Consider the following 15099-nt stretch of genomic DNA (forward strand, 5'->3'; position numbering starts at 1 on the left):
GTCCAATTAATATGTATTTTATTTCCTTCTCAAAGGAGAACATAAATAATGTCCTAAAAATGTTGGGGAACACAAGGTTTGGTGAAAGTGAGGTTTGGGCGGCACGGTGGCACAGTGGCACAGTGGTTAGCACTGCTGCCTCACAGCGCCAGAGACCCGGGTTCAATTCCCGACTCAGGCGACTGGCTGTGTGGAGTTTGCACATTCTCCCCGTGTCTGCGTGGGTTTCCTCCGGGTGCTCCGGTTTCCTCCCACAGTCACAAAGATGTGCGGGTCAGGTGAATTGGCCATGCTAAATTGCCCGTAGTGTTAGGTTAAAGGGGTAAATGTAGGGGTATGGGTGGGTTGCGCTTCGGCGGGTCGGTGTGGACTTGTTGGGCCGAAGGGCCTGTTTCCACACTGTAAGTAATCTAATCTAATCTAATCTAATCTAAAGGATAACAATATTATCAGGGAAACTATGTTGGGGAAATTGATGGATTTCATGGTCAATAAATTCCCAGGGCCCAATAATCTACATGCCAGACTACTTAAGGAAGTAGTCCTAAAAGTAGTGGATGCATCGGTCATTTTGCAAGATTTTATAGACTTTGGAAGAGTTCCTTGCAACTGGAGGGGAGCCAACGTAACCCCACTATTTAAAAAGGGACGAAGAGTGAAAACAGAGAATTACAGATTGGATAGCCTGACCTCCATAGTGGGATCTAATAGTAGAGCACTTGGAAAACACTGACAGAGTCAAAATGGAGTTACAAAAGGAAAGTCATGTTTGATAAATCTACCGGAATCCTTCAAGGATGTAACTAGTCGAGTTGATTGTGGGTGCCATTCGATATGGTTTACCTGGACTTTCAGAAGGCTTTCAATAAAGTCCCACTTAAGAGGTTAGTATGTAAAGTTAAAATGCATGGGATTGGGGTAATGTACTGACATAGATAGAGAACTGGTTGGCAGACAATAAATAAAAAGATGGAATAAATGAATCTTTTTCCAAATAGCAGCCAATGACTTGTGGGGTTTTGCAGGCATCAGTGCTTGGACCCCACCTAGTCTCAGCATATATTAATGATTTAGATGAGAGAACTAAATGTAATATCTCCATGTTTGTAGACAACACAAGGCTGGATGAGCAGATGTACTCTGTGGAGGATGCAGTGACGCTTCAATGTGATTTGGACAAGTTGAGTGAGTGGGCAAATGCATGACAGATGTAGTATAATGTGTAGAAATGAGATTATCAACACTGATAGCAAAAATAGGAAGGCAGATCATTTTCTAAATGGTGATCGATTGGGAAAGGGGGAAGTACAACAAGACCTAATATCTTTGTACATGAGTTACTGAAAGTAAGCGTGCATGTGGTGAAAAAGGCAAATGGTAAGTTGACTTTCATAAAGGATTCAAGTACAGGAGCAACGAAGTCTTGCTGCAATTGTCCAGGACCTTGGTCACATTTTTGTTCTCTTTAAGTGGGGAAGATGTTCTGGCGATGGATAGATTGCAACAAATCTTTACCAGACTGATTCCTGGAAGGTAGGACTGATGCATGAAAAGAGACTGAATCAGTTGAAGTTACATTCACTCGAGTTGAGAATAATGACAGAGGATTTCATAGAAGACTAGGTGAGGCAAATGCAGGAAGGATATTCCTGATGATTGGGAATCCAGAACCAGGAGTTGTAGTCTATAGATACAGGTTAGGCCATTAAGGACTGACATGACGAGAAATTTCTTCACCCAGAGAGTGGCGAGCCTGTGGAATTCTCTGCCACAAAGTAGTCAAAGCTAAAATGTTGGATTATCTCAAGAAGGAGTTAGATATAGCTTGTAGCACTGAAAAGGGATCAAAGAATATAAGGAGAGAGCAGGAACAAGGTACTGATTTGGATCATGAACTATGATCATATTGAATAGTGCAGCAGGTTCAAAGGGCTGAATGGCCTACTACTTCCCCTTTATTTTATGTTTGTGGTGATGCGATCTGTTGAACTGCGGCATAATCCTGGCTGGGCTGTGTTTTCATGTACATTTCACATTTGCCTGAACAACATTTCAACAAATGAAGAAAGATTTTTCTGCAGTGGTTGATCATTTAAATTAAATTTTAATTCACCAGAATGTAATGCACCCAAAAATGTAACTTTAATCAGAATCAACATTAGTATAGTTTAAAAAAGGTTCTGAGATACTGTGTAAATAAATAAATTCCTGTACTTTACAAACAGTGTACATCTTATTTACTAGAATTCCAGTAATTAGGTCCATATCTTTTTTCGATGTTCAGTTAGTCATACAGAACAGAAACAGAAAATTAATTAATCTGTTCCCATTTGCCAGCATTTGGCCCATAACCCTATGTACCCTTCCTAATCATATACACATCGTTATACCTTTTAAATGTTGTACCAGTCTCCTCCACTTCCGCTGGCAGCTCTTTCCATATACTTATCACCCTCTGTGTGAAATTGTTGCTCCTTATGTCCCTTTTAAATCTTTGCCGGCTCGCCTTAAATCTATGCCCTCTAGCTTTGGACTCCCTCATCTCAGGGAAAAGACCTTGGAAATTTACCCTATCCATGTCCCTCATGATTTTGTAAACCTCTACAAGGTCACCCCTGAGCCTCCAACGCTCCAGGGAAAATAACACCAGTCTATCCAACCTCTCCCTTTAGCTAAAACCCTCTAACCCAAGCAACAGCCTTGTAAATTTTTTTCTGAACCCTTTCAAATTACACAACATCCTTTCTACAGCAAGAAGATCAGAATTGAATGCAGTATTTGAAAAGTGGCCTAACCAATGTTCTGTACAGCTGCAAGATGACCTCCTAACCCCTATTCTCAATGCACTGACCAATAAAGGCAAGAATACCAAAAACCGCCTTCACAATCTGGTCTCCCTGGGACTCTACTTTCAAGGAATTTTGAACCTGCACTTCATGGTCTCTTTGCTTATTTGTAATAAAATAGCTTTGTTATTAATTTTAGCCTTATAAGATTGCTATTATATGTCAACCTGGAGAAGCAACAGTCGTTTTGCCTGGGTCAGATATTTTTGCATTTAAACCTTCCTGTGATCTGAGCACATAATCTGGACTGATATTTCAGTGCAGTACTGAAGTAATTGCCACATTATTAGAGATACCATCTTGTAGATCAGACTTGGGCCTTACTTACCTGTGATAACCTCAAGTCTCCATGAATTGAATGTAAATTTCTACGATGTTTTTGGAACTAGACAAGTGGTAAAATCATATGGGCATCAAACAAGTTATGTGTTTTTTTATACACAATTTAATTTCTTACTGGTAATTGGGGGAAAGGCTATTTCAGTAAAGGTCAAAATTAATGCAAAAGGCTTTTAAAAATCTACCCCTTTTCTAGTTAGCATGGGAAAGCAGTGTTGTTGTTGGATGGACCAATATCTGGAATGTGGGTTTTTTTTGAAACACAAAGTTACATGATAAAGCCTCCAGTCAAACCTCTACCTGGAGTTGGCAATCCAATGTTAAAAGATTAAGTGAGGTTTTCTGACCAATAAATACAAAAATAATGGCAGCAAGAAGTGACAAAGTCCCAGGACCAGGTTTTACAGGAGGTGATGAGAACATTACAAGGACCTAATTTTGAGGTGGTGACTAATATTTCTCACATTATACAGTGACCAAACTTCAAAAGTACTTTATTAGCTTTGTTTTATTCATTCATGGAATTATAGGCTTCACTGTGGCCCATCCCCAATTGCCCTGGGGAATGTGACCATAGAATCTAAACGTGTCCTGCTAGACGGCAAAAGTCTCAAGGAACATGATGGAAACTTTATAATCTGAAACATGATCACGGAATCTCTATGCCATTTGGCCCAATGAGTCCATCCAGACTCCACCCTCAACTCAACTCTGTCCCTGTAACCTTGCATTTCCTATGACTAATCCACCTATCCTGCACATCCTTGGACATAATGGGCAATTGAGCATTACCAGCCCACCCATCCTGCACATTTTTGAACTGTGGGAGTAAACCCATGGGACAATGTACAAATTCCATACAGTCATCTGAGGCTAGAATCAAGCTTGTGTCCCTGGCACTGTGAGACAGCAGTGCCCGCCACTGTGCCACTCTGGTGGTGTGCTACCTTCTTGAACCACTTGCAGTCTTTGTTGTGTGGGCACCCAGAGTGTTGTTTGGAAGGGAATTTCAAGATTTTAACCCAGCAACAGTGAGGGAATGGTAATATAGTTCTAAGTCAGGATGCTCAGTGACTTGAAGGGGAACTTTGATTTGATTTGATTTATTATTGTCATATATAGAGATACAGTGAAAAGTATTGTTTTGTTGTTACCCAGACAAATCATACTGTTATAGCCACAGAGAAGGTGCAGAGAAAGATCAGCTCTAATATGAGGTCCGTTCATAAGTAGGATAACAATGTTGAAAAAAAGACATTCATGAATCTGTTGACACATATTTTCAAACTTTTGTAACTTCTGTCTGATGGAAGAAGGTGGAGGAGAGTATAACCAGAGCAGTCTTTATGTTGGCTGCTTTTCCAAAACAGTGGGAAGTATACACAGAATCAAAGGAAGGAAGCTAGTTAGCGTGATGGACTGAGTATGTACACAACTCTGGATTTTTTGCTGTCTTGGGCAGAGCAATTGACAAACCAAGCTATGACACAAGGGATGGAATGCAGATGTTGGCGATCAGAGTCAAAAAACTGTGGAGCTGGAAAAACCCAGCAGGTAAGGCAGCATCCAAGGAGCAGGAGAGTTGACATTTTGGGCATAAGCCCTTCATCAAGAATGTGGATGGGGCAAAGGAAGCTGTGAAATGAATTGAGAGGGGGTGGGGGGGGCAGTGGGGCTGGAGGGAATGTAGCTTGGAAGGCGAAAGGTAGGTGCATTTGGGAGGTGATGGTGATAGGTCACAGCGGCGGATAGAGTAGATAGGTGGGAAGGAAGATGGACAGATGGGACAGTTCAGAGGATGGTGCCAAGTTCAAGGGTTGGACCTGGAATGAGGTGGGCGGAGGGGGAGATGAGGAAACTAGTGAAGTCAGGATTGATGCCGTGTGGTTGGAGAGTCCCAAGGCAGAAGATGAGGTGCTCTTCCTCTAGGCATTGGGTGGCTAGGATATGGTGGTGGAGAAGGCCCAAGACTTGAATGTCCTGGGCAGAATGGAGGGCAAATTGAAGTGATCAGCCACAGAGCGGTGGGGTTGTTCGGTGCATGTGTTCTAGAGGTTTTCTGAAACATTCTGCAAGTTGGCATTGTGTCTCCCCAATGTAGAGGAGACCAATTCAAGAGCAAAGGCCAAAGTAGATGAGATGTTTAGATGTACAGGAAAATCTCTGCCGGTTGTGGAAGGATCCTTTGGGCCCTTAGATGGAGGTGAGGGCACAGGTTTTACACCTCTTGCAGTGGCAAGGGAAGGTACCTGGAGTGAAGGGTGAGTTGGTGGAGGACGTGGGCCTAACAAGGGAGTCGCAGAAAGAATGGTCTCTGCGGAATGCTGCTTGGGGTGGGGGGGGCGGGGTGGTTGGAGGGGAATATATCTCTGGTGGTTGGGTCTGACTGTGAGTGGTGGAAATCGCGGAGGATGATTCATTGTATCTGGAGATTGGTGGGGTGGAAGGTGAGGAGAAGAGGGGTTCTATTCTTGTTCTGGTTGGAGGGGTGGCATTCAATGGTGGAGGTAGAGGAGACTCTCTGGAGAGCACTGTTGACCACATGGGAGGGGTAATTGCAGTGCTTGAAGTAGGATGTCATCTGGGATGTCCTGGAGTGGAATTGCTCCTCCTGGGAGCAGATACGGTGGAGGTAGAGGAATTGAGAGTAAGGGATAGTGTTTTTACATGAGGTGGGGTAGGAGGGGGTGTATTCTAAGTAGCTGTGGGGGTCTGTGGGTTTGATGTACATGTCTGTGCGGAGTCAGTCATTGGAAATGGAGATGGGTAGGGAGGTGTCCAAGGTGATCCAGATGAATTTGAGGTCAGGGTGGAGGATATTTGTTAAGTTGAAGAACTGTTCAACCTCTTCATAGGAGCATGAAGTGGCATTGATACAGTCATCCATGTAGTGGAGGAAAAGGTGGGGAATGGTGCCAGTGTAACTACAGAAGATGGACTGTTCCACATATCCGACGAAGAGGCATGCATAGCTGGCACCCATGCAGGTGCCCATGGCTAACCCTTCAGTCTGAAGTAAGTGGGAGGATATGAAGGAGAAGTTGTTAAGGGTGAGGACCAGTTCAGTCAATCAAATGAGTGTGTCAGTGGAGAGTTACTGGTTGGATCAGTGGGAGAGGAAGAAACAGAGGGCTTGGAGGCCATTGCCATGGTGAATGGACGTGTTCAGGGACTAGATGTCCATGGTGAAGGTGAGGCATTGAGGGCCAGGGAAACAAAAGTCATGGAAGAGGTGGAGGAAGTGGGTGGTGAGTCAAACGTGTTCCTGGACCAAGGGGGACAGGGCGATGTCAAGGTATGAGGAGATAAATTCAGTGGGGCAGGAGCAGGCAGAGATGTTAGGTCAACTGGGGCAGTCAGGTTTGTGAATTTTGGATAAGAGGTAGAACCAGGCAGTGCAGGATTTTGAGACTATGATTTTTTTTTAGACTATGGATGGGGGATCCCCTGAGGTGATGGAGGCTGTAGATGGTCTGGGAGATGATGGTTTGGTAATGGGAGGTGAGGTCATGGTCAAGGGGGCAGCAGGAGGAAGTGTCCGTGAGTTGGCGTCTGGCTTCAGCAGTGTACAGGACGGTGCGCCAAACTACCATTGTGTGCCCCTTGTCTGCTGGTTTGATGATGCGGTTGGGATTGAAGCAGAGGGAGCAGAGGGCTGGGTGTTGCGAGCGTGAGAGGTTGGAGTGGGTGAGACGGGTGGACAGGTTGAGGCGGTCAATGTCATAGCAGCGGGTAACAGACCAGCACAGGGTGTCCAAGCAGATGGAGTATGTTAGAGGTGAGAGAAGCTATGATGCATCCAGATAGGATGCTTTCTACGATTTTTAAAAATAAAAATTGGTAAGAGTCATTGCAAACATGCCAAAGTGTGCCAATCAGCTTTCAGATTATAATGTTCCCATGATATTCCATGATATCTCTGGAACCTTGGTGAATTGATGCAGTTCATCTTGAAGAGGGTACATACTGCTGCACTGAGCACTGTTGGTGATGAGTGAATGTTGAAGTTAATGGATGAAATGTTAAATCAGAAGATACTCACAGACACAGAAGATAACAGCAGTTTGGAATTCTGTTCTGCAAATTAAAATTGGTTAGATTAATTGTTAATTTAAATCTGATTTCAATAAATTTTTGTTAACTAAATTTAGTCAGGGATGTGATATAAGGGCAGGTATATGGAATTAGGTCACAGTTCAGCTGTAATCTTCCTGAAGGGTGTAATACCTTCAAGAAGCTAAGTAGTTCTCTCCTGTTCCTATGTTCCCACATACAACAGAAGTTTTAATTTAGTCACTCTAACATCCTTTCACTGACTGACTGTCATCAAAGTAACAAATTTAAATAGTTTAGGCTTATTTGCATCAATCCATCAGAGATGCTGACCAGATATCTATTATGGTTCTGCAAGAGGCAGTAAAAGAAATTTAAACTCATCAAAATAATGTTGAAAAGTAATTGGTGGGTCAGGTTTCATCCATGCTACAAAAGCAATGGTGATACAGGATAATTTTCAAACTACGGGCAGCACGGTGGCACAGTGGTTAGCACTGCTGCCTCACACTCCCAGAGACCTGGGCTCAATTCCCGCTTCAGGCGACTGACTGTGTGGAGTTTGCACATTCTCCCCGTGTCTGCGTGGGTTTCCTCTGCGTGCTCTGGTTTCCTCCCACAGTCCAAAAATGTGCAGGTTAAGTGAATTGGCCATGCTAAATTGCCAGTAGTATTAGGTGCAGGGGTAAATGTAGGAGAATGGGTCTGGGTGGGTGCGTTTTGGCAGGTCGGTGTAGACTTGTTGGGTCGAAGGGCCTGTTTCCACACTGTAATTAATCTAATCTAATCTCCAGAAACCAGAATTTTTTTTTAACGGAAGTGGTTGGTTATGAAACATAGCAAATGATTTGTCTTCTTGTATGGATCGTTGAGAGTACATTTGAACTGTTTTATGCAATCACCCTATCTTCATTAGAAATAGCAGCAGGCTGGAGCCCCTAGCAGTGGGCTGGAGATTAGAGCAGAGCAGAAACGGCCAGCAGGCTGAAGCCCAAATGGAGTAGGATGGTTGTCGGACTGGGGACCAGTGCAGGTGGTCTGTGGCTTGCGAGCCCAGTCAGACCATGTGTGGAAACCCCCTGCGCTGATCTATTGCAGATCCTCTACAGAAAGCCTACAATGCTTATCTTGACTTTATTTCTCATTTTTCATACTATGAATAACTGTTAAGTAATGTAACCTTTTTTTTTCTTTTTTTCCCCTTTATTCCTTTATTTTGTATCTAAGACCTTTAACTAGGTACTTCGTACCTAAGATGGTGCCAGATGAAACAACATTGTAAACATTTCACCATTCCTGTACTTCCATACTTGTGTACACGTTACAATAAAGGATATTTCATTCCAGATGGTGTCTGCCATTCAACTTTCGATCTTGTATCATTATTTAAGTACCCTTTTCCTCCCATTTCTTGATATCCCTTTCTACCTCTACCTAAAAACAGTCCATAGACCTCACATTTTACAAGTTCACTGTACACCAAGCTTTGTAAATTGTTCGACTTGGGTGAAGAGGGAGGATGGATTCAGGTTGTGATCTTGTGAACAGAAAGTCTAAAATCTGAGGTTATTTTCCGAAAAGAAGAAGGCTTGAAAGGAGGATGTTCTCTAATATGATACAGTCACATAGATGGGTTAACTCCAGGAAAGGTAAGAGAGGTAGACAGGTAATGCAGGAATCTTCTGTGACTATGCCCATTTCAAATAAGTATGCTGTTTTGAAAGAATGTAAGGGGGTGATGGATTCTCAGGGGAATGTAGCACGAGCAGCCAAGTTTCTGGTATTGAAACTGGATCTAATGCAATGAGGGGTATGGCAGGTTTCAAGAGATCGATCGTGTTAAGAGACTCTCTAGATTCTCTACAGTGTGGAAACAGGCCCTTCAGCCCAACAAATCCACACCGACCCTCCACAGAGTCACCCACCCAGACCCATTTCCCTCTGACTAATGCATCTAACTCTATGGGCAATTTAGCATGGCCAATTCATCTGACCTGCATACCTTTGGACTGTGGGAGAAACCAGAGCACCAGGAGGAAACCCAGGCAGACACAGGGAGCATGTGCAAACTCCACACAGTCAGTCACCTGAGGCCAGAATTGAACCTGGGACCCTGGTGCTGTGAGGCAGCAGTGCTAACCACTGAGCCACCGTGCTGCCTATAAAGTCCAAGGCACAGACAGAAGTTTCTGTGGCCAGCAGTGAAAAATCAGAATGGTGTGTTGCCTCCCTTGTGCCAGGATCAAGGATGTCTCAGAGGGTGCAGAATGTTCTCAAGGGGGAGAGGATCCAGCAGGAGGTCATTGTACACATTGGAACCAACGACATAGGAAGGGAAAAGGATGAGATTCTTTAAGGAGAATATAAAGAGTGAGGCAAGAATTTTAAAAAGAGGTTCTCGAGAGTAGTAATATCTGGATTACTCCCAGTGCTTCGAGCTAGTGAGGATAGGAATAGGAGGCTAGAGCAGATGAATGCGTGGCTGATGAGCTGGTGTATTGGAGAAAGGTTCACATTTTTGGATCATTGGAATCTTTTCTGGGGTAGAAGTGACCTGTACAAGAAGGATGGATTGCACCTGAATTGGAAGGGAACTAATATTCTGGCAGGGAGATTTCCTCGAGCTGCTCAGGAGGATTTAAACTAGGAAGGTTGGGGGCATGGAGGTGGGACCCAGGGAAAGAGTGAGGAAAGAGATCAATCTGAGACTGGTACAGTTGAGAAAAGAAGTGAATCAAACAGTCAGGGCAGGCAGGGACAAAGCAGAGAACAAGGTAGGACCGATAAATTAAACTGCATTTATTTCAATGTAAGAGTTCTAACAAGGAAGGCAGATGAACTCAGGGCATTCTTAGGAACATGGGACTGGGATAGCATAGCAATTACGAAATGTGGCTCAGGGATGGACAGGATTGGCAGCTTAATATTCCAGAATACAAATGCTACAGGTAGGAGAGAAAGGGAGCCAAGAGAGGAGGGGGAGTGGCATATTTGATAAGGGATAGCATTGCAGTTGCACTGAGGGAGAATATTCACAGAAATACATCCAGGGAAGTTAGTTGGGTGGAACTGAGAAATAAGAAGGGGATGATCACATCATTGGGATTGTATTATTGACCCTGTAATAGTTAGTGGGAAATTGAGAAACAAATTTGTAAGGAGATCTCAGTTATCTGAAGAATAATAAGGCAGTTATGGTAGGAGATTTTAACTTTCTAAACATAGACTGGGACTGCCATAGTGTTAAGGGTTTAGATGGAGAGGAATTTGTTAAGTGTGAACAAGAAAATGTTCTGATGTAGTAAGTGGATGTACCTATTAGTGAAGGTACAAACCTTGACCTACTCTTGGGAAATAAGGCAGGGGAGGTGACTGAGGTGTCACTGGGGGAACACTTTGGGGTCAGTGACCATAATTCTATTAGTTTTAAAGTAGTGATGGAAAAGGATAGACTAGATCTAAAAGCTGAAATTCTAAATTGGAAAAAGACTAATTTTGACAATATTAGGTAAGAACTTTCAAAAGCTGATTGGGGGCAAATGTTTGCAGGTAAAGGGACGGCTGGAAAATAAGAAGCCTTCAGAAATAGATAACAAGAGTCCAGAGAGAGTCTATTCCTGTTCAGATGAAAGGAAAGGCTGGTAGGTGTAGGGAATGCTGGATGACGAAAGAAATTGAGGGTTTGGTTAAGAAGAAGAAGAAAGCATATGTCGCGTATAGACTGGATAGATCAAGTGAATCCTTAGAGTATAAAGGCAGTAGGAGTATACTTAAGAGTGAAATCAGGAGGGCAAAAAGGGTTCATGAGATAGCTTTGACCAATAGAGTAAAGGAGAATCCAAAGGGTTTTTACAAATATATTAAGGACAATAGGGTAACTCGGGAGAGAATAGGGTCCCTCAAAGATCAGCAAGTGTCCTTTGTGTGGAGCCGCAGGAGATGGGGAGATACTAAATGAGTATTTTGCATTGGTGTTTGTTATGGAAAAGGACATGGAAGTTATAGGATGTAAGGAAACAGATGGTGACATCTTGAAAAATGTCCATATTACAGAGGAGGAAGTGTTGGATGTCTTGAAATGCATAAAAGTGGATAAATCCCCAGGACCTAATCAGGTGTACCTAAGAACTCTGTGGGAAGCTGGGGAAGTGATTGCTGGGCCCTTTGCTGAGATATTTGCCTCATTGATAGTCACAGGTGAGGTGCTAGAAGATTGGAGGTTGGCTAACCTGGTGCTACTTTTTAAGAAAGGTGGTAAGAACAAGCCAGGGAATTATAGACCAGTGAGCCTGACATTGGTGGTGGGCAGGCTGTTGGAGGAAATCCTGAGGGACAGGATGTACATGTATTTGGAAAGGCAAGGACTGATTAGGGATAGTCAACATGACTTTGAGCATGGGAAATCATGTCTCACAAACTTGATAGAGTTTTTTGAAGAAGTACCAAAATGGATTGATAAGGGCAGAGTGGTAGATATGATCTATATGGATTTCAGTAAGGCATTCGATAAGGTTCCCCATGGGAAACTGCATTAACAAGGTTAGATCTCATGGAAATCAGGGAAAACTAGCCATTTAGATACAAAACTGGCTCGAAGGTAGAAGACAGAGGGTGGTGGTGGAAGGTTGTTTTTCAGACCGGATGCCTGTGACCAGCGGAGTGCCACAAAGATCAATGCTGGGTCAACTACTTTTTGTCATTTATATAAATTATTTGAATAAGAGCATAAGAGATATAGTTACTAAGTTTGCAGATGAACCCAAAATTGGAGGTGTAGTGAACAACGAAGAAAGTTACCTCAGATTATAACGGGATCTTGATCAGATTGGCCAATGGGCTGAGGAGTGGCAGATTGAGTTTAATTTAGATAAGTGTGAAGTGTTGCATTTTGGGAAAGCAAATCTTAGCAGGACTTATACACTTAATGGTCAGGTCCTAGGGAGTGTTGCTGAACAAAGAGACCTTGGAGTGCATGTGCATAGCTTCTTGAAAGTGGAGTCACAGTTAGATAGGATAGTGAAGAAGGTGTTTGGTATGCATTCCTTTATTGGTCAGAGTATTGACTGCATGGGTTGGGAGTCATGTTGCAGGTGTACAGAACATTGGTTAAGCCACTTTTGGAATATTGCACACAGTTCTGGTCTCCTTCTTATCAGAAGGATGTTATGAAACTTGAAAGGGTTCAGAAAAGATTTACAAGGATGTTGCCAGGGTTGGAGGATTTGAGCTGTAGGGGAAGGCTGAATAGGCTGGGGCTGTTTTCCCTGGACCATCAGAGGCTGCGGGGTGACCTTATAGATGTTTACAAAATTATGAGAGGCATGGATAAGATAAATAGACAAAGTCATTTTCTTGGGATGTCCAGAACTAGAGGGCATAGGTTTAGGGTGAGAGGGGAAAGATATAAAAGAGACCTGAGGGGCAACATTTTCTTGCAGAGGGTGGTACGTGTATGGAATGAGCTGCCAGAGGAAGTGGTGGAGGCTGGTACAATTGCAACATTTAAAAGGTGTCTGGATGGGTATATGAATAGGAAGGGTTTGGAGGGTTATGGGCCAGGTGGCAGGTGGGACTAGATTGGGTTGGGATATCTGGCTGGCACGGACGAGTTGGACCAAAGGCTCTGTTTCCGTGCTGTACATCTCTATGACTCTATCTCTGAACAGAGTGATTACAAAATATCTACAAGTCAACTCCTTTAGTGCAAAGAGAAGAAAAGTGAGGAGAATCTCACGAAGGGAAAAAAAGCCTTGAGAAATAAGAAAAAAATTAGCATACCCAGAAAAGAAGACTAATGACAAAGATCTCATAGCTGGCACTGTTTGCTGTTATTCAGCTTTTTCTAGGTCAGCATTTTAAATGTTCATATTTTGACACTAAAATCACTAACTGCAGCTTTAGTAGGTGAAAATGCCTCAGGGGTGTCATTAAAATGTTCTTGTCAGAATGAAAAGAAAATTGTAAAAGGTATTGCTAATGCTTTTAGTCCCCTCATTCTACACAGCAAGGTCTTATGGCATAATTGCAACTAGTTAGCAAAAATGTATTTCCTGTTGAGACATCAGACTTTAGATCTACTGTTAAACCAATTTATCTGGATAATAACTTTTATAATAGCACAGCCCTTCATTTCCATGAACCGCCTTTGTCTCCCAGTCTAAATAGGATTCAGTTGAGAAAGCCATATTTACTGTTCAACAGTATTTTACTCAGGTTATTGTTATGGAGCTGGCTTTTTCTAGGTGTCATCCTCAGTCACACTTAACCTTCGGGAGTATTTAGTCTGATAATCTTTAGTTTTGTGAATGTTATGTTTCTTGTATTGTGGTCACTTTGCATTGCTTAGACTTTCAATCACAAAACCTACTTGATATAATTCACATTCTTCGGAACACGCGCTGTGTTGAATGTTTGCCAATAAACTTTGCTTTGCACTTAAACTTGGGTTAAGGCCAAAGATGTCAGTCTCAATTAAGACTTCTGTTTAAAAACCAACTTTACAAATCATAGCAATAATGAAAGGGAGATTTTCCAAAGGGAAAAAGTAAAGAAGAACTTTCAGTTACACATTGTCCTGACCTCCAGACAAAGAATTTCTCTGCTATTTATGTGGAAATGATTTGGAGGAGTCAGTGTTGGGGTGGACAAAGTTAAAAATCACACAATACCAGGTTATAGTCCAACACGTTTATTTGGAAGAACTAGTTTTCGGAGTGCTGCTGCTTCATCAGGGTGGTTGTGAAGCAGGACAGTAAGACACAGAATTGATAGCAAAAGATTACAATGATACCATGATATACTGAACAAACCTAGATTATTAAGCCTTTCATCTTTTAGAATGGATTTGCTGGTTTTGGTTCTTTAATATGTAAATCCCAGAACTTCTTTTAAGTCATATTCTCAAGATAATTAAAGGTTTTATAACAAAAGGTGACATCTCAGCTCAGTCAGTGCCTTAAAGGTGTGAGGTTAGAGTCTGTTTCTATCCTAATCTAGAGTCAGACTGGTTTTATTTCCAAAGTGGAAAGCTCCATCTCTTACATACACACGTACATTTCCCATGCTCGCACCCTCTCACAGGCTTATATCCCATCACATTCACACACACACTTTATCAAGATTGCACACACGCAAACATACGCTTTCTCACGTGCACTCACACTCATACTCACACACTCACTGTCTCTTTCTCCTGCACGCACACACACGTACAAGTTTATGAGTTGATTTGTATTTGCAGAATTATATTTGCAGATACATTGTACTTTGCTCAAAAAATGCAGAACCTGCAAGCAGTCAATGCAGGTAATCAATCCAGAAATATTTGTAAATTCCACTTTGGAAATAGAACCAGTCTGACTTGAGATTGGGATACAGACATTCTTGAACCTCACACCTTTAAAGCATTGTCTGAGGTGAGATGTCACCTTTTGATATAAAACCTTAAATTATCTTGAGAATGTGACTTAAAAGAAGTTCTGGGATTTACATATTGAAAACCCCAATCCAGCAAATCTATTCTAAGAGATGAAAGACTTAACAATCTAGGTTTGTTCAATGTATCATGGTATCATTATAATCTTTTGCGATAAATTGTGTCGTATGGTCCTGCTTCACAACCACCTGATGAAGAAGGAGCGCTTCGAAAACTAGTGCTTCCAATTAAACCTGTTGGAGTATAACCTGGTGTTGTGTGATTTTTAACCATGTGAAAAATGATCTCAATGGTATGAATAGACATGAGTTTCTCTTTCAGTTTTTGTAACATTTCCTTATGTGAGCATTCTCAGTGAAAAATAAATCACTTTACTAAGCTCACAGAAAAACTGCACTCACAGATCATTTTGTGGGTACATGCACT

The 15099-nt window shown here is 42.4% G+C and overlaps 1 protein-coding gene across 1 annotated transcript in view; it reads left to right on the forward strand.

Moving 5' to 3' along the window:
* Positions 1-516: 516 nt before the first annotated feature.
* Positions 517-15099, forward strand: part of ndrg4 (NDRG family member 4) — a 185254-nt gene continuing 170671 nt past the window's right edge. The window contains exon 1 of the mRNA XM_087996053.1: positions 517-884. The gene's annotated coding sequence lies outside the window, so the exon portion shown is untranslated. The remainder of the gene's footprint in view (positions 885-15099) is intronic.

This window comes from Chiloscyllium plagiosum, unplaced genomic scaffold (assembly GCF_037043375.1).
Source record: "Chiloscyllium plagiosum isolate Xiang-an unplaced genomic scaffold, Cpla_swu_hap1 HiC_scaffold_17, whole genome shotgun sequence".
Classification (NCBI taxonomy): Eukaryota; Metazoa; Chordata; class Chondrichthyes; order Orectolobiformes; family Hemiscylliidae; genus Chiloscyllium; species Chiloscyllium plagiosum.